The sequence below is a fragment of the Capsicum annuum genome, chromosome 7 (assembly GCF_002878395.1).
Source record: "Capsicum annuum cultivar UCD-10X-F1 chromosome 7, UCD10Xv1.1, whole genome shotgun sequence".
Taxonomy (NCBI): Eukaryota; Viridiplantae; Streptophyta; class Magnoliopsida; order Solanales; family Solanaceae; genus Capsicum; species Capsicum annuum.
The window spans coordinates 200979999-201002033 of NC_061117.1; positions in this window are offsets into that span (position 1 = coordinate 200979999).

Genomic DNA, 22035 nt, shown 5'->3' on the forward strand with positions numbered 1-22035 from the left:
ACATATGACTACTTCATTGTTTTATTTCTTAAATTAAGAATTTATGTCATGAGTTATATATTGTTATCATGAAATGATAATTTCTAAGTGATTTATGATAAGTGTCAAAATTTATGTTTTTTCATGAGAAGTTTGTCTATTGAATATATATTGATATTGAGCTTGAGAGTCACGAACGAGTTCTATGATGTTTTCTGGAAGATTTGATACTTGATATGATTTGATAAGCAAGTGTACTTGATGATGAGAAAGATTATTTTGAGATTTAGTCGAGTTAGGAATTCACAAGTTGATTATGATTTACAAGTGAGATATATATTTATATTTTGGTCTTCATGATAGACCCTTGAGTTGATTAAGGTGGATTTCCTAATGTGTTCTGAGATTAAGTCTGGGAGTAGTATTTAGCACCGAGCGGGAAGTATGGGTTCAGCGCATCCTACTTTCCCAGAACTACGTGCCACCGTAGGATTAAGATTAAGGGCTAAAGGCCAAGACAGTTATCACTAAAGTTAATGTTCTACTCCAATGCAAGGATAGAACAGCTCTCCTCAATATAGGCAAGACGTTGGACTCCATGTAAGTTCACATGGTTTATGTCGGTTATAAGAAACTCCCAAGTCCATAATAGTCCAAGTTTCATGAGTTACCGAGTCACTCTAAGTCATGAGTCAAAGAGTTTGAGTGAGTCCAACGGTTTGTGAGATTTATGAAGCATGTGTTATTATTGATAATTTATGGAAAATGTGTTTCAGGTAACTCAAGCGAAGAGAGTCATTATTATCAGCATGCATGATTTTCTTATACATTTATGCTATTATTTAAATGTTGTCTGCACTCCCACATACTCAGTACATTCCCAAGTACTGATTCCCATACTCTTCTGTGTTCTATATCTTCTCGTGATGTAGGTTCAGGTGCTCAGTCTCAGCAGCGACAATGATCTTCGAGTACCTCTATCTATATTCGTACAGTTGGTGAGTCCTCATGGTTTGAGGACCTATGTCCCCGATTTTTATCTTGATAGTAGATGGTTGTTTATTTCCAGTTTAGTACGGATCAGTTGGGGATGTGTCCCAATGGCTCTTCAGTCTTATGTAGTAGAGGCTTTGCAAACTAGAGTACCAGTATGTACAGAACTTCAGTATTTTAATTGTACAGGATAGTATTTCTTTGTATTTCAGTATGTTCATGACATGATTATTCATCTTTATTACAACTTGATTATTGTCATAGTGAGTTATAGAGGTGATGAAAGGCTCAGAGGGTTAGCTTGAGGTCGCGTGTGGCCTTAAGCACCGTATGACGTCTTGGGATGGGATCTTGGGGCATTATAATACTGTGGTGAGAAAGATTAGTACTCATGATAATCCTGCTGATATGATGACCAAGACACTACCAAGTGCCAAGTTTGAGCATTGCTTGGACTTGTTTAGTGTTATCTGTTAAGATGTGCCTTTAAGGGCTTTTGTGGAAGAGGTGGAGAGTTTGTCTTGAAATGGATTTGAGTTCTAAATTAGAATTTAAGTCAAGGTGGAGATTGTTAGAGTTGTGACCTGAATTTTATTGATCCGACCCAGAAAGTTTCGCAGTGCGATCCATGTTGGTGATTTTCAATGGGGTCTGTAGTGGTAGCATAGGGATCGGGCCGACAGGCCCGATATGGATGGGTTGTTTGAGGTATTCAGAAAATTCAGCTTTCTTCACATTGTACTCTCTTTCCATTATAGTGAAACCTCCTTTACCTCTGCCCGTGATTTTTTTCGCAAGAATTTTTACGTAAATCTATATGTTGTTCTTGTTTTCATTTACTTGTGGTTTGCTTACTCTGTCCGAGTCATAACAAAATGTATATGTATTTTTTTAACAATAATCACGTTGGTATTTTTTTTCTTTCCGTATCTTTGACATGTGTTTTTTCCTCCTCATTTCTACTTGTGCTAAAAACTCTTATGTTTATTCTTATCTCATTTGCTACTATCCCGCCTCTATTCTGTGTTTCCTTTTATTTGAATGTTATCTTTTCTCACTAAATATTTTTTGTTTGTTCCACAAGATACTCCTATGTTTTAAATTAAAGAAAAGGACAATCCGCTGCACTAAAGCTATCGCTATGCATCCTATATTTTAAATTATTGTTCATATATTGACCGATGATGAATCATCTTGAAATGTGTAGTTTTAAATAAATTAAAAGAAGACTTAATATTGATTTTTGTTAGTATTAGCAGTATATCTCTGAGTATATTTACTATTGCTGCATTTTATTTTTGCAATTTTACTTTTACTGATCACTTCATAACAAATATACCTATCGAGTATAGTTACAGTTTTATCTTCTTAGTTTCGCATTGCTCACGATGAGCACTCTTCTATGCATTTGTTGAAATTTTTTAGTTTCCTTTGTCTTCTTCTTGTTTTGTAACCTCGTCATTTGTATTCAAACATTCACAGTTTATCAGAAAAGTATGTTCAAATTGACAAGATTTGAACACTCACAGTATAATCTAATAACGAGGCTTGATCTGTATTCAAACATTCACTATTTATTAAAAAAAAAAGGTCCCTTCAAATTAACGAGATTTAAACATTCATAATATAATCTAATAACGAGAATCTGTATTCAAACATTCACAGTTTATCAAAAAAGTTTCCTTCAAAATGACAAGATTTGAACATTCACAGTATAATCTAATAAGAAGATATGAATATATAATAAAATGACGAGATTTGAACATTCACATTATTATCTAATAACGAGATTTGAACATATAAAAAATGAGTGATGAAGATTACCGGAAAAAAAAAACATTTCAAGTTTTCGAGATCTGAAACACTCTGCTTCACAATTTCTCTAGGCATCCAAGGACATGCAGTTCACAATTTTCATAATTTCTAATAGATTTTCATAATTTCTAATAGAATTAGGTAATACAAGACTCGTGTTAGCACAGACTCAATACATGTTATTTTTTTATTTCAATTTATATGACATAAATAAAATTTAAATAATTAATTATATTTTTAATATATTAGTGTAGTATTATATTTTATATAGTAATACTATAATTTATAATAGTAAGGATTGATTCAAGTTAATAATACGTTAACCACGTGTTTTCAATACATTACCTTGGATGTTATTGTAAACATATTTTTTATTATTATAAATATTTGAGTAGTTTAATTTGAAGTTTTAAAATATTTCTATTGAATGGTGATAGTTTTTTTTAATATATTCAATATTGTCAAAAAGAAAAGAAAACTATAAAATTAACAACTAAAACTTTTTGAGGCGTTGAAATTTTTGGAGTTTAAAGCAAAGGGTTTACTAGCCTGATCCTTGAGTCACCGCTACCTATTTCGATGTAAAATTCATCTAAGTTATCACGCACACCTCATCTTAAGAAGCTTGCGGATCCAATTTGACCGGCCCTCTGGCCATGCATTCAAAAAGAATAATCCTAGCCTCCATGATACACCAAACAAAATACTGCCTATGTGTAAGTTAAAGATCTCCAAGTTTGATAACCGCTTCTTTCTAGTTACTGCTGAGGAGTGAAAACCATGTTGGATACTTGGATTGGAGTGAAGAAAAGCCGCATACTCCGAATGCTTCCTATAGGAGTAGCAGTGTCTCAACAGATATAAGATATGTTGATTTGAAATTATTAGATGAGCACAATACTATTATTTTGTGACAATATATAAGTAGATTTGCAACTAGATCTTATAGACTAGGGGTGGTGAGTAGATGAATTGGGATGAATTTTGACGGATCAATATAGAATAAATTACCTATAACCACACCTTAAGTTTTTATTATTACATAAAATCTCATCCAACTAAACTAATTACAAAAATCCCTTTTTACTCAAAATAGTCGCCACTTTTCTGATACATCTAAAAAATCCACCCTCATCTCCTTATTGTGCCGCAAATCAAGCCCAAAAATCAGAAAATATATCCCACGATTTTCTCAACTCACCCATTTTGAATTTCCACCATGTTTTCATCTTCATCTTCTACTTCAACATTCAAGTTACAACTTCCATTAACTTTCTTTTTTCTACCATGTTCTCATCTATTACTCAATTAGATCTAACAACTTCATCTTTCCACCATTAACTTTCTTTTTTAATTTCCACCATTTTATTATGATATGAACGACATTGATTTTCGTGAAAATAGATTGAAATGTCAAACTTTTTGGATAAAATGGCTTTGATATTTAAGCAAAACTTTTGATTGTTTTTATTACAATTTCTATAAATTAATCTTCGTCCATCTGTTAGACTATTATGCATCAAAAGATATTTTACTCTTCAGCAATGTATCATATAAGCTAATTGTAGTTTTATATCTTAATGTAAATTATATAATGTATCAGATATTTTTAAAAATAAGTCAAGTATAATGCAAATTTAATTACAGTGATATATCTCAACTAAAATAATTTAATGTATCAGAAACTTAAATTAACAATACAATAGTAGATATAATATTGTTTATTTGCATATAAAGTAATGTATCATAAAATATTTAGCTTTTAATATAATGTATCAGATAATTTGTATACATATAAAGTATTAAGCAAAAAATATAATAATGTATTAGTAACCACAAATAAATGTAATGTGTCATGAATTGTAGTGTATCATGAACTCAATGTTATTAAATGAGACATTTATTATCATAATACAATATATCATAAGTTTTTACATAATAGGAAAACTTATGATATTTGTTATCATAAGTTATTAAATGACGTATATTAAGTAATTTAAATAGCAAGTTCTTTAATTAAGCGCATTAATTGCTCAACTGTAGGCTTAATTATCGTTTCTTTTCGTTTTTAACCATAATTAAAGATTTATTAATGTATCATAAAGTAATGTATCATGACGTTAACTAATGTATCATATCTGGGATTCTATGTAATTGTTATAAAAGTAGGGAGAGAGAGTAATTAGGTAGTAAAGTGTTGGGATTTATGTTGATCAATAAATAAAGAAGAAATTAACTATATAAACTTATTAGATTAGTTATTACAAGTTATAGCAAAACTTTTAAGTTTTCAAGTTATAACAACTTTCATTTAAAAAAATATATATACAAAAGATTTTTTTGTTTTGTTGAAAATACAAAAATGTAATTAATGAAAAAAGGAAAATTAAGTTTTAATACAATTAATATACAATTTACTTTCCTTAAAAATAGTTAACCTTAATTACTGATATTTATCCACCCCAAATCCCTCTAACCGTTGTTTTTCCTCCTTACATTAAGAGTTTTCATCTTCATACACTAACTTCCTCTTTGTACACGATTTATTTCTGCCAGTAAACAAAAAAGGTTTTCTTACAAAGTGTTGTTAATTATAATTTGAAAAAAAAGCAAAGACAAGTATTTCTTTAGATAATAAATATGAATTCTATTAATTTGCATTCAATCATGGTACGCCATGGAAGGAGATGGAATTCGTCAAGTTTGTTAATTGTTTTTTAAGAAAATGGATATTTTTCATTCTAAACGAATTTAAAGATTTATTTTTTTGTGTTTCTTCATTTATCTATTGTTACATTGTTTAATTTTGTACGTTTATCAATTGCATGAAAACTAAAATTATTGTTTAAGCAGGAATACCGAGGGACTTTGAAATTGATGGGATAATGTATGATGCAACAACAAACTACAAAGGATTAGTTGAAGCAATCGCAACACAACTGATGATAGACACATCTTCAAATAATCTTGAAATACAAAATGCACTGACAAATGTAAGTAATAATACACAACTTATACCCACTAACATATACACTTAATAGCTTAATTTAATAATAAAATGCATATACACCAACAGATTTTATACTACTATGTTCCCAACTTTTGGCTTTACGATATGCAATTTGGTCGATCTTTGCTCATTATAACCATGCATATTTTCCTGCTTTAAGATGAAATGAATTTAAGGGTGTAAATATTGTGAAATCAAATGACTTTTATCATAACCGCGATTTAGAAGCTGGTGCAAATTTGTGACAAAATACATTCTGGAAACATCTAATTCTCAACAAAGGTCTATATGTCTGGTTTTACCCAAAATACTCAAATAGCGTTGAGTTTCATGTTGCTCGAGGGTTTGTGATATCGTCGTGGTCCTTTTTAGCAATGTAAACACTATTCAAGAAAACTTCTTATGATTTATGCAACGATGAGCGCTAAGATACAGATAAGTTTTTGCTTCAACTTTTTATGGATGTATGTAAATTGTTGGTCAAGTGTATGATTTCTCTTGTACCTTTATCTTCTTGGTTGCATGAACCCCCCACCCTCACCGCCACCCTGGGCTATTCAAAATCAAACCACAACGATAATCCAAAGTGGAAAAAGTTTTATTGATATATTGGTATCAGGTTATTGGATTAGCGATTGGGTAATAATCCAGAATTATTTGGTTTAGGACAGGAGTGCTTAAACTTGTAATATATAAGTTACATTGATGGAAGGAATGGAATGATATGGTGACAATTTATCATTTATAGCATGGAACCATCCCTCGACTATAAACTGATGGTATAACAATCTTGCAAACGAATCAATACATCTACTCAAGGTCTCGCACGAAAAAAAACTCAATAAAAACATCCTTGTGTTGGCTAATGTAACTTAAATATGAATGTCTTCTTGTTCATTCATCTTTCTCGAGTAGATGGGCATTACAGGTAAAACAATGAAATATGCTCTGGCTAACCATCTTTCATATGTTAGCAATGAGCCAAACACGAGTTTGAAGTTCTGGTTGAGTGTAATAACAAGTTATTTTTTTCAAGGTATACATGTGAAATCAAAATTTTGTTGGTGTGTATTTTGATCTCAGTTTTTACATATATACTACAATAGCAATAGCAATGTGAGTAATTAGTTTATTTTCAATGAAATAATCATTTTTTTCCAGAATCTTGTGATTATTTTTCTGGTATAGCAATCTTGTCAGTATTACTTTGTTATAATAATACCATATCTCAGTTTTCTTTTATTCCAAACAAGTTGGGTATCGGCTATATGAATCCTCTCTATTCCATTTATACTTAACTTATGTCAATTATGCATGAACCAAGTATGAGAGAAATACACAACTTTTACGTGAAGGCAAGTTGATAAGAATATCCATGATTCATTACCAAATAAGCTAGATAGAGAGTTTGAAACTAAAGAAGAGACAGAAATGCAGTCATACACTCACATAGAAGAATAAATATTGTACTATCTTTCAATAAACAATAGTGACAATCAAATGACAATAGTTGTGAAAGAATTCAGAGTAAATGATCAAGTAAAATAGATGAGATGTGACAGAAAGAACTAAAAAGTAGTGACTATTTTTTTTTGTTGAGTTAGCTTGGGGCGTTGATACAAGTACAATCGTGAGTGTGGACCAATACGTAAAGACTCGAGCTCGGGTGTCTTCCCAACCAATGGAACAAGCTTTGAAGTGTAGAGAACAAGTTTCAAGACTCCAAAGTCGTCCAATATGCACACTCCAAGGCTGCCCCTTTGTCTTGGTTCATTAAGGGCATTATAGTCATTTTGTAATAAGTTATAACCTAGACTATAAATAGAACATATTAGGTCTTTTGTTCACAACATTGATGATATTTTGAGAGCTCTAGAGAGAGAGTCTTGCAAGGTGGATTCCTTGTAAACAAGTGTGGATATCACTAGTTTTGGTGCTAGTTTTGAAATGTTGGTTCCTTGGGAATCCTGTTCCCTTGAGGTCACCGTAGAGCTTAGTGTTACTTGTATGAATTCTTGGGTCTTTGTGTTTAATATACACTTAGGTTCATAGTGTTTGTACATGTGTATGTCAAGTTACCTATCTATCTATCTATTTCATTATTGTTGTTGTTCATTCTCGGATTTGGTGTCCCAAAATCGAGACTTTGTGTTCTTCTTGTTCTTGTGCTTGTGTTGTTAATCTACTTTGTTGGCTTGCTGATTTTAGAGGTGTTGAACACCTTAATATCTTGTTGTTATTGTGTTTTCATTGTTGTTGTAGTGAATTCGAGAGTGGTCACCAAAGGGGTCCTCGGTTCTTCCAACTTTTGGACTGTTTTGATGTTTGTTTTGTGTCTCCTTTATCGATCTTGTATCAAGGGTGGGGGTGGGCATAAAGAAAGTATTTCAATTACTAGGAATATACTGTTGGCAAGTATGAAAAACACAAACTGGAAACATGTGACATAAACTTTTGAAAAGATAAAATCAGTTTGTATAAAATCAGATCTTAAGTTTAAAAAATATATTTACCATGTATAACTCCTTAAATTGTGAACAAACTTTAATATTTAATTATTAAAAAAAAATATTGATACCTTAACTTGCCATAATTATCCAAGATCTTTAATTAATAGTGATAAATGTTAAATGCTAAATATAAGAAAATAATACAAATAATAAATATTACAAAATTGATTTTCCAAAATTTAATTAAAATATATTTTTCTCAAAAATTGTTATAGCTTGTAATTATCTCTTAAGTCTAGTAATTAATGAAAAGTTATGTTATAACTTGGAATTAGCAATCTAAAAAGTATATTTGAGATAATTTTAACGTAAATAAATGGGTCATTGTCGAATCCTGCCTAAAAGTTAGTTAAGGTGAGATGAGCTAAACTAAGATGGACTGAACAATTGGTTTACCTCAACCCGCCATTTCTTAGCAAAGTTCTATCTTCTTCTCTTTTTGTAAATCTTTTCTTATAATTAATTTAATTATAAAAGTAAACCAACAAAAAAAATCACCGTTATGATAGCTAAATATAATATATAACACAAAAATAAATTATTTAAATATTTTGATAAAAGTTTTATGAATCAACTTGGTTACATACTTAACTGAAATTCTTAATTGTTAATGAGCTACATTATTTAAGCAAATCAAGATAATTAGCTTATAAATAATCATTTTTGAAAAATTTCAAAAGTAACAACTATAAAGTCTTAATTATAACTTTTATAGCAACAGTTTCATAATTACTAAAAATAGCAAATTGTATTTTGTATTTAAGTAAACTATTGTTCTACAAATACATATACAACAAGATTTATTGCCCTTGTTTTACTCAAATTAGTTGAGTTAAATAAGGAATAATTATCTCATCTAATTAAATTCTTATAAATTACTCTTATTTAAACTAGTAGATTCTTTTTTCAAATCAAACTCAAATATGAAGATTATTATTTCCATGATCTTCAAGATTTCAAAATATCATTCTCGTGTATCTCTATCTGTTTTTTCTTGTTAGTTTTTTCATTTTTTTTAGAAAAAATGGTCAAATGCCCCCCCAACCTTTACCTCAAATCTCAACTACACACTTATACTTTGCGGGGTCCTATGACCCCCTAAACTATTTTAAAGTGGAATTATTACTCCCCTGAACGCTGACATGACAAGAGAGTGAGAACGAATTTTTTTATTAAAAATTTATTTTTAATATTTCTTTACTTCTTTCTTTATTCATTTTTAATTATTATTCTTTTTTATTCATTTTCTTTCTTCTTCTTCTTCTTCTTGAACTCAACAATGGCATCTTCAAGAACTCAACAATGGCATCCAATCCAAAACTAATTTATCATCTACTTCGATATAAATCACAGTAAACGGCCAAACTACACCAATTACCATTTCATCCAAACTAACAATCACCTTCCTAAAAGCTTCATTCCTCGGAACACTAAGATTATTCAAACTTACATACTCATTAACCGAATTACCATACCAAGAATCATTGTTCTCATGAAATGAAACATAAACTTTCAACAATGTTCTATACACATTTTGTGGAATCTTGAAATCTTTTAACTTTACATCAATTGAATTTTAAATCTCAAACCATAAATCATCATTCAAATCCACATTTCTTGAAATTGAAACAATCAAATCAGCACCATAATCAAAATCAACACCAATTTTTTTCACAATCATAAATTCAACATCAATTTTCATAGTTGAGAAATTAAAAAAAAAAAAAAAAAAAAAAGGAACAAGATTGAAAAACAACATTTCTGCTCGGCATTGTATCAAACATTTGTTGAGCATAATCTAACATCCCATTTCTTACATACCCAGAAATCATAAAGTTCCAACATTCTTTTTGGGGCATTTCGTCGAACATTTTGTGTGCTTCCTCAACATCACCTTTCTTGAAAAAACTAGTAATTCTTGAGTTCCAATTGAACAACGAGTTTGCAATTGAACTCACATAACGAATACAGAAATGAAAAATTTTGTTCCTGAAGCAAATGTGTGAAGCCGTGCAAATTTTCGTTCTTGAAACAAATTTTTTTTCTAAACTTTGAGTTTAATAGTTGACTTTGAATTTACTATTTAACAAAGATTTGAGATTTAACAAAGGTTTGAGATTGAAGAAAATCAAATGAAGAGAAAGGGAAAAAAAAGAACAAAAGAATGGAGAATCATTATTGTGGAAGAATATGAAATAAATGGAAAAAAGTAATGAAATTGAAAAGGAAATTAAAAAAGAATACAAAGGAAAAAATATAATAAATAAAAGTAATTAATTTTTTATATTAAAAAAAGTAATATTACATGGAATTACGTGGCATGACATGGCAGCGAGTGCAGTTCACTGCCTAAAATAATGTTTGGGCGTCAGTTTTCGAGGGTGTAAATATTCCACTTTAAAATAGTTCAGGGGGGTCATAGGACCCCCACAAAGTATAGGTGTGTAGTTGGGATTTGGGGTAAAGGTTGGGGGGCTTTTGGCCATTTTCTCTTTTTTTAATTTTTTTTTATTTTAATTTCTTTTTCTTTTCCATTTTTTTCTTTCCACTTTATTTTCTCTCTTCTACTTCTCTTCTTTTTTTTCCTTTTTCGTTTTTTATTTTTTTTTCGTTTTCTTTTTTTTTTCTTTTTCACTTCTTTTTTTCAAATTTTTATTTTTCATTATTTATTTTTTTATATTTTTTACTCTTCTATATCTATCTTTTATTTTTAAAACATAAATATTTATATCATATATACATATTTAAAAAAATATACAAAATAAATAGACATGCCGATCTGCATATGTATTTACGGTAAAAAAACATACATGTATATCTGCATATGTATTTACAGAAATATACATCTGACTCACATGTATATATAAACATGTAGGGCACAAAATCTCTATAACAAAAATGACAATTTATACATATATATATAGGTAATAAAAAAATACATGATACATATCTTAAACAGTAAAAGAAAACAAACAAGTACATATGTTATCCTCTAAAATGACATAGTATGTACAGTTCAAAGACAAATCCAACACCGCATAAAATTCATATAGTTTTGCATATGTATTTACAGAATACATACCTGATCCATATATATATTCTTATTTTATATGAGTCACCTTTGTATTTCGCAAATACATATGAAGATATGTAGTATAGTCATGTTTGTTACACATATGAAGATACATAGTATAGTTATGTTTGTTACTGTTTAATATGAATATGATATGTATTTCGTAAATACATATGTATGTTTTGTACTGTAAATACATATCCGGATCTGTATGGCTATGTATTTTGTATGTTTTTTTGAATATGTGTATGTGATATACATATTTGTCTTTTCAAAATAAATGTTAGAGATAGAAGAATAAAAAAAAGAAAAAAAAATCTTTAAAAAATGAAAAAAAGAAAAATGAAAAAGAAAAAAGGAAGAAAGAGAAAAAAAAGTGAAAAAAAAAAAAAAAAAAAAAAGAAATAGAAGAGTGAAAATAAAGTGGAAAGAAAGAAATAAAAATAAACTAAAATAAAAAAAATGATAAAACATAAGATGAAAAAAACTAACAAGAAAAAAAAAGGTAGATATATAAGAGAGTGAAAGGAGAAAATTGAAGGAAAGGTGTCTTTTAAGTCTTGAATGAAGGATTGGTGACATTGACCAACAGATAGGGTCAAACATCATTAGGAAACTTGATTAAGTTAATTGTGTACTTGATTAATATTTTCAAAACTTTCTAATCTTTTCAAAAATACAAATCAACCCAACTCACACCCCTCTTCAATCCAAATCAACCACTCTCTCCTCTCTCTCCAGCTTCTCGCAACTCTTTCCTAACCAACAGTTCTGCAAAATTTCTTTCTTCAACCTCCGACAACAAATAATCGGGCGAGTTCCTTTTCAACTTTAAATCGTCAATCGACGTGAATACTTCTCCGGCGACAACAACTTTGAGTTCTTCGTCGTCCCATTTTCTTTTCAAAGGTAAAAAATTATGAAAAAACAGAGCAACTTGAGCCAACTACTCTTCTAGTAGTGAAATATGGACTGAATAAAACCTTAATTTCTAAAATTTCTTCTTCTTGTTGTCGTACTGTTAATTCAAATTAGTTGGTGATTTTTGTCACAATTGATGTTCTTAGCGTGTGTGTATGTGTGTGTGTGATGTGTTGGTGTTGCTGGGTTAATTTTTTATTTGTCTTGGTAAAAATGGTATTACAACAGCTGAAACATCTGATGTAATAGATGAAACATATGATGCAACAGATGAAAATTTAATATAACAGATGAAAATCTGATGGAACTATGAAAATCTGATGCAACAGGTGAACAATCAAACAGATCATTCATCTGTTGTGACAGACGACTCTTCTGTTTGGAAGAAATCTAAACAATATTGATCCAACAGATAACTGATTAGTGATCTATTTTTATTCTTTCCAACGTTTTACTCTTCATTTTGCAACAGATTAGGACTGTTTTTATCCTTTCCAACGGTTTACTCATCCGTTACAATAGGTTGGTTATATATTACAACAAATAACATACCTGATGCAACATATTAGTGATCCGTTTTATTCTTTTCAACAGTTTACTCATCCGTTGCAACAAATCAGTTATTTGTTGCAACAGATAAAATACCTAGTGCAACAGATTAGTGATCTATTTTTATGGTTTCCAACAGATTACCTATCCGTTGCAACATGTCAGTTATATGTTGCATCAGATAAAATACCATGTGCAACAGATTAGTGCTATTTTTATGGTTCCCAGGGAATACTCATCCGTTACAACAGGTTGGTTATATGTTGCAACAGATAACATACCTGGTGCAACAGATTAGTTGTCTGTTGGGACTGTTATATTACTATTATGCATTAATAAATTATAATTTATGTTATGTTCCTGTTAATTTAAGATAACATGGCTCCCAAAAGAAAAGAAATTGAATCAAGTTCAAGTAAAGGAACAAGTGCAGCAGCTCAGCTACATCCACCACTCTATGAGCTTGCTTTACAATCTTTATCTCAATCAAGGGCAGAAGATAATGAACTCAGGGAGAAGGAATCTTTCAAAAGAGATTATCCAAATGCTAATAGCCCTTTTGCCGAAGAGTTGGTCAAAACCTTCAGCATTGATCGTTATCTTGTGAGAATGCAGCGCGATGGTGCCACAGATTTAACGGGTGATCTCGTGGTTAAGTCAGTCATGGGAAAATCTTTTGATGTTTTCATAAAAATACTTCGAGAATAAAAATTGGATTCTTATTTCAGGGAAATCTGCTTTGGGCAATATCTTGATTTGTCGAAGGACAACAATGGTCGTTTCCAGATGAAAATGGTAAATGATCTTCTCAAGCGCAGATTTATGTATGAAAAAAAGATAAGATGGATGAGGTGTGGTGTGGATAAATTACTGTGGCATGCTTGTTTATTTTGGTAGGAAGGAGTTTACCATAGTTATCGAACTAAAATGTTATCCTCCTTATCCTTCTCAAATTATACCTACTCTGACCCAAAAAAAAAACACCCCACACACCCAAAAAAAGGAAAAGGCAAGTCGAGTGATCATGATGACCTGGTGTCCATTGTTGGTCCAAGCTTTAAAAACAAAAATCTGATAGAAGCATTGAAAGGTAAAGGACTTTCAAAGAAGCACAAGCAATCATTGTGCTTGGTTTGGTTTGTACATAATGTTCTTTGGGTGAGAGACGTTAATAACAACATAAGCCTCGGTTTAATAAAATCTCTCTGAGGATCTTGAGGCATTTAACAGCTATCCTTGGGGTTATGAAGGCTTCAAAATGACTATCGAATATTTGTTGACTCCGTCAACACCAAAAATAGTCAACTTATATGATTTTTCATGGGCCTTCATGGTAAATATTTCTTTTATCATGATATGATTCATCATGTTTTTATTCAATAATGCTTTTGATTTATTGGTGTTACGTTATAGGCCTGGGCATTTGAAGCCATTCCTTATTTAAGACAACAAGTGAACTACCAGGAAGAAGTTTCCTGTCCAAGAATTCTAAGATGGTTGTCGGCCAAAACCAATAAAAATGTAAAATTTCTTGATCTTTTCAATCCCCCAAGGAAACAGTAAGTCCAATTCTAATCAAGTTTTTATTTTAATTAATGATTAAATGATTTCATCATCATTCTTAATATATGTATCGATTTATTTTAGATTTCCATCAGTGGCTTGTTCCGACCAACCGAGAGTTGAAGATGCTATTTTTTCTTACTTTACGGTCTGTGCAAACTTTATCAGACCCTAAGGTCGTTGAAGGAATAAAAATGGAATTGTTTGGAGCAACAGCTATCACAAGAAAAATAATTTTGGAGGGTGGGGCTAATAATGCTTCTCTTACAGTTTTTGAAACAACAAGCCATTATGATTATGATCATAATGGTTGTACAGATTTTTCTCCAAATTTTGCCGCATCTAGTGAATGTTCTCATTGCAAATGTCAAGACTGCAAGGTGAAACACGATGGAGTGATTAATGCTATTAATGTACTAACTGCTTCTATAAAGAAAATGACATCTAAGAGGGGTGTCATTCCATCAAAGAGGATTTCATATTCAGACACTCCACTAGATATCAAGGCGGTTAAGAGGAGAAGGAAAGACACTTCCAAGGCATCATCAATCATCAAAAAATACAAGATTACAATGCCTCTATCTTTGTCTTGCACCGATATTTAGTGTGCAAGGGCCAAAGAAGAGCAACATGAGCAGAAGAAGGTGAATGTACATCATCTGTTCCAAAAAATAAACAGGCACATATCTGTTTCAACAGATGAGTCTTATGTTGCAACAGATGGGTCATCTGTTCGAAATTATCATACTACTCTAATTTACCTGTTCGAATTTGTCCCAACAGATAATCCATCTGATGTAACATAAGACACATTTGTTACAACAGATGAAAAATCTGTTGTATATCTCTACTTAGCATTGACGATTCTGGCTTTCTAGGTGGATGTCATAGCTACTGCCGAAGAGCATAATATGACAGTTGATAATCCATCAACTGCTTCCAAAGATGAAGAAAAAGTGGAGCCTGTCAGTTTGGGGGAACGGAAGAATGGATTGCCAATGGACTGTTAAAGCATCACATTGGCAGGTACATAAATTAATTTTATGGATATTGGTTTATACAGTTCTTGTTGTAAGAACCTGACATTGAAACATATAAATCATCATGTAAAAAAAACAAAATGACGAGCGCTACAAAGTGAACAAATTGAGTCTTGGTTTTGATATGTTTGACTTTGTTGTTGCACATTTCGGAACGAAGAATTGATTCTATTTGATGTCACAGCCCCAAACTTATTGGAATGATGAGGTTTAAATGTCATACATATTACTATTAATTAATACTTTATTTAATTACATCTGCATATTATTTTTTCATCACGTAATTCAAAATATTTGATAATATGTGCAGCACATCGAAGTTATTTTACTACCTCCGAAAGAAGGCCAAGTTGCAAACATAAGAACAATACAAATACGCAATAGGCAATTATTTGTACAAAGTTTACATCAATAATGCCTACGATAGGTATTGTCAACAGCAGCCGGAAGTTTCCCAAAACGAGGAATGCTTAATCAACATCATCAAAGATTTTAGCATTCTGACTGGCTTACCTTGGCATTTGGTCGACGAAGTGTACATCCCAATCAACTGTGGTGATGAATTCCATTGGGTGTTGGCTGTCGTTGTTCTAAAAGAGAGGCGTATCCGAGTTTATAACTCAATGTCGTGAAGGAGATGTTCCGGGCCATCGTCTGAGATACAAAAGTTGGCCAAAATATTGCCTACTTACCTTGATATGAGTGGCTTTTTGGACCAAAAGGTTCGTACTGATTGATCGACGATTGAAGTATACCTGGATAAAATGGCTAATCTATTTGATGTATAATATATTGACGGAATTGCTCAACAAACCACTGGTAACCTATAAGTTTAAGTGTCATGATTTAGTTTATGTCACAAATTTTACAACGCTTGCATGAACTGCAAGATATGGATTATCTATTTTCTTATAACGCAGAGATTGCAGTCCTTTTGTTGCCACCTATGCCGAGTATTTGAGCGATGGATTACAAGTACCAAATTATGAACTTGATGTCGGATTACTCCGCAAAAGATATGCTGCTCTTTTATGGAAATATGGAGAAGCAAAATCTCAGAAGCCGTACGCAACCGACGTTAAAGATCCATGACAACCAAATCCAAATTCTGTAGCACTGGATGAAGAACAACTTGTCCATATTGATTAGATCTTTATAGCTTGAGTCCATCAATATAATAACCAATCCTCCTTGGTTTAACTTGTTGATTTATTTGTAGAGTAGATCATTTGTACCCATAATGATTTTTTTGAAATTTCATTTATTTGTTGAGTTATTTCATGTAATTTTCGAAGGCTTCGATTTATTTTATCAGACAAATTTAGACATATGTTGCAACATGAGATGCAACACTTAGGTCATTTGCTGAAAATTATATAACAAGTCTTCCTACTTTTTTAATTTGCTCCAACAGATTACCGATCAGTTGCAACAGATAAGTTATATAATGCAACAGATCATAAATCTGTTGCGACAGATAGATGGGGAACTTCTACATAATGCAACATATAACCAGCCTATTCCAATAGATAATTAATCTGTCATAATAGGTATTATATCTGTTACGACAGATATAAAATCTGTTGCATTATAAAAATTCAAGTTGGCCAGACATAAAAATTATTGCCCCTACATGTAAAGTGAATTGGCTTGAAATAAAAATTTGTTATTGTGTTCGTCTCTGTCTTTGTACATGTTCTTTTTTATACACAGGCTCCAACTATTTATTTAGTACCCCATATGCCCAGACCCATTGCATCTTTCCCACAACGGTGTTGCACACACCGGTCATTTGTGTGCCGGTCAGCAAACACTCAATGTATGCAAGCGAGTACGGCTCGTAGTTGTACCGGTTGTATTTTTTGGAAGCTGGATGTTCTTATTTCGACCTTCAAAATTCCATGATTCCTTCGCCAAGACTTCAGCTAGCAAATGATCCATCACTTTACTCTGCGTCAACAACTTAGGCAACAACTTCAAGAGTGGCTACATGTGGGTTAAAAACATCTTCTTGCTGAAGACAAGTAAGTTCCAATCATAAAAATTAATATTTCCCTCGTATAGTAGTATCTCAACAGTGAGAAAATGGGTGACATCCACGTTCATGACTGCAAGGATTCTCTTTGCCTTGGTCCAGCTCTTGCCGTGTTGATATGGTCTCTTTCCTCTAACATATTTAATCATTTTTCATACCATTGGAAAGTAGAAACTAACTGATCAAATTCCAGGCCACCGAAATCAGCTATCTTACAGAGTTTAGCGTACCTATCCTTGAAATTATTGTAGAAGTTGAGGTCCATTATCCTATCGGCAGCATCATAATCATCCGGGTACGCAAATTGTCTGCCCCTCATGAGTCAGAGAATTTCATCAACATACTGTGGTATAAGAAGACAATTTTTAAATAGGTTAGTATGTGTAAAGAATAAAAACACAGTTGAAAGAATCTGATGCAGAGGGTTCTCTGAATTAGTTCACAAATTACCCAACCGACGCAACTTATGCAATAGATGTGTATTATGTTGCGATAGAATACCAAGTTTTTGCAACAGATTACAGATCTTCTATGTAGAATCTTCTTCATGGAGTATATTGGAAGGGTAGGTTAGCAAAAGTAAACTTACCTTGTCCTCGTACCGCACGCACATATTTGTCATATTCGAGAAGTCTTTGGCGGCAAATGAATGCATGGTGTATTCTTTTTCAACCTTCATCTTGATGAATTCTTTCAGTTCCTTCTTCTTCTCCTTGCCAAGCATCACGAATATGTCCACCTTCTTCGGTGGCCCCTAAACTTTAACAACTATTGGAGCGGGAGGAGTTGTAATTTTCGCTGATTTTAGAACAGAGAGAATTTTTCTAATTTTTCTTCTCTTCCTCCTAACCTCTACTGTAGGAGTGCATGGCTCCCTCACCTCATTGGATGGTATGACACCCCTTCCGGATTTCAACTCTTCGACAACTTCAGCAATAGCCTCTAGCTTGTCGAGGAGTTTATCCTCTCTATCCTAGTACACTTTGCATTTACAATAAGAATATGAGGGTAAAGAGGGGTGAGAGGGACCACTGTAAGGGTGGGAGGGACCAATGTAGGGGTGAGAGGGAGGACCTGTACAAGGGGTGTTTTCAAAAATATTTATTTATTGCTGAGCACCAACATGCTCATAATCATGACTGGCAGAAGAAGAAGCAACAGGATGGTTGGCACCATCACAAACAACTCCACCAGCAACACCCCCAAAAGAAGCACCCGGATCTATTGATGTTTGAGTTTGGTCGTGAAGAGCTTCAACATTAGACTAACCTTGTCAAACTGCTCTTCTTATGGATGTTGCTCCATCCAATTCCTTCTTTATTAACTCCACCATTGGGTCTTCTTTTGTATCAACAAGACCCAGAGTAAGAAAAAAGTCATCCCCATCTCATCAAGACCCAGAGTAAGAAAAAAGTCATCCCCAGCTCATCAAGACCCAGAGTAAGAAAAAAGTCATCCCCAGCTCATCAATGGTAGGTATGATCAAAGGATGCACAATCTATAAAAAAAAGACAGGAGAAACTTAAATAATATAATAATAATTTACAGTCAGTTGGGTTACATGGGTCTCGGGTTATGTTAACACAGCTAACTTATGCAACAGATGATCTGGCTACCGCAATAGCTGGTCTGTATGTTGAAATATATTGATAATATGTTACATCAGAATACCCATCTGTTGCATAATTTTCAGTAGATGGGTAATCTGTTGAGTAGGGTTCAGAAACCAGAGCAACATATGATTAATCTGTTGTGAAATATGGATCGTCTATTGTAACAGATTACCTATCTATTGCACCAGTTGCAGTTGACGGGTAATCTATTACAATAGACTACCCATCTGTCACAATAAATGGAACATCTGTTTCAATATCTTTCTTTGAGGTAAATTATTTTAGTTAAAAGAAGACGTACTGCATCATCTGGAGGGTTAAAGAGATCAGCCTCGTTAATATTTATTTTGTGGCTCTCTACTGCAGCCAACCACCTAAGGATCCTTGGATGAGAAACCTTATCTGGGTAATCCTTGAAATGCTTTCGGAGGGGAGGAATGGCTTCATATGCCCAAGCCTAAAAATTATAAACAGGAAGCAAGCAAAAAAAAAAAGTCACAAGTATATTCAATATAAATTAATGAATGAGTAAAATAATGATTAATTTTACCATGAAAGCCCAAGGAGAGCCGTATAATGTGGTCGTCTTTGGCTTTAGCTCTTTCAGTAAATATTTAACAGTCAAGTAGTAGCTATCGTATCCCCAGTAATAATCGTTGAATTTCCCAAAATCATTAGCAAGCGCCAAAAAATCACGTTCTATGACTTTCCTAACGTATCTTGCCAATAAAACGGATGGACAAACCAAACTAAGCACAATTTCTCCCTATAGTGCTTTGGTATGTCTTTATTCTTGAGATCCGCTATCAAATCTTCCACTTTATAGCGAGGTCCAACAATGACCAACAGCCCATTTTTTTTACCTTGCATTTGTTGGACCTTTTGTGGGGTATTTTCGTGATGGGAGGTTTCTCTGGACGATCTCATCTCAAGCCCGTCATAATGGCAAACTCTTTCAATCCAAAACAAATCGGCATGCCACAATAGTTGATCCAGACTTTATCCGTCTTTTTTCCGCCCTCCTTCATACCTCTATCATCCCCTGTATACATGATCTTGCGCTTGAGAAGGCCATATACCATGATCATTAGGAAATGGAGAGGACGGGGCCCAGATATCTCAAGAAAGTGTGCAAAGCAGCTCTTCTTAAAAAGTCCATCTATGTTTTCCTTCTTCATAATACTCCTAAGTTCGTCAAAAGATTTCCCCAATTGACATTTAAGTACAAGATCACAAAATACTGCTTTAGGGTTATTCATCGACATCGCAACTCGAAACTTGTCAATACTAATGGTTTTGACAGAATCATGCTGGAATTTCGATATTATTTCACGCCCCATTGGTGAGAAGGAGTTATCACTTTTCTCGGCTTCATTTTGCCCTGACTGAGATTGTTCTGGAAGTTCCTCTAAATCTATCTGTACTCTAGCCTTTTTTGTTTGATGATCAGAAGTTGATCCACTTTCAGTTTCTTTTCTTTTAAGAGACATCCTTTAACTACAAACAAAAGAAAAACAAAAAATACATTGCATTTGATGTCTGCATAATTTTTTTTAAAAAGGTGAGACAAATTTCAGTAAATTATTCTTACCACATAACCAAAAAAAATACTCCAAGGGACAACCCATCAGTTGGAACAGATGGGGAACCCGAATCTGTTTGAAGACCTATTTAATATCTCCCAACAGATATTCCACCTGTTGCAACAGGTGGACAAATTTCAATAAATTATTCTATGCCATATTATAAGAAAATACTCCAACGGATAACCATCAGTTGGAACAGATGGGGAATCTGTTTGAAAACCTATTTAATATCTCTCAACAGATCTTTCACTTGTTGCAACAGATGGACCACCACCACCAGAACTAATGCCACCAGCAATGCCACCAAGACCACCAATAATGCCACCAATACCAACACCAAGACCACCGACACCACCGCCAAAAAACACAAATACCAACACCAACAACAACAGCCACCAACAATACCACAAACACCATCCAACAATAGCACGACAGACAACAAAACACAGAGAAAAACTAGGGTTTTCATGGGTGCTTCCTACTTTCTAGCATCAAACCTCAAAATTGTTAATCCGTTCTCGAAAATAATATAACTAAAAGTCTTATTTTTTATTATTAACTAAAAACCCCTATTTTTTAGAATAAAGAACAAATGTAGGACTCTTATCGAACTCTGTTACATGCAAATACAGAGAAAACGATGGATACAAGCGGGAATGAAGTCGAAAAAACAACTATATGTAGTCGTAAATGGGAAAAAAACTGACCTGTTTTGAAGGGTTGAGCAATATATTGAGTAGTTGTTGTTTGTATTATTGAGAGGGAGAGGAGACCCTGAGAGAGAGGGAGAAGAGCGAGAACTTAAGATCTGAAATAAAAAGTTTTTGCGTAAATGAATGATTTTTATGGGTTGATTTGTAATTTTGGAAAAGAATGACAAGTTTTGAAATTGCTAATTTGGTCCGAATTGATCTTAATTAATTTTAAAAATTTTAAAAGATATAGTTTTTAAAACATTGAGTTGATAAGAACTCATTTCAACTCAGAGTGATCAATTGACGACTCGGGTCGGGATGAACACAATGCCAACACCATGCAATTGCAAAGACTCGATTGGTTTTGTAGTTGACCCTGCGAGCTCATTCATTCATCCCTAGTTCCACCTAAATCAAATTAGGTACTATCACTATCCTAACATTGAGTTGATTAGAACTCATTTCAACTCAGAGTGATCGATCGACAACTCAGGTCGGGATGAACGTAATACCAACGTCATGCAATTGTAAAGACTCGATTGGTTTTGTAGTTGACCTTGCGAGCTCATTAATTCATCGCTAGTTCCACCTAAATCAACTTAGGTACTATCACTATCCTAAAATTGAGTTGATGAGAACTCATTTCAACTCAG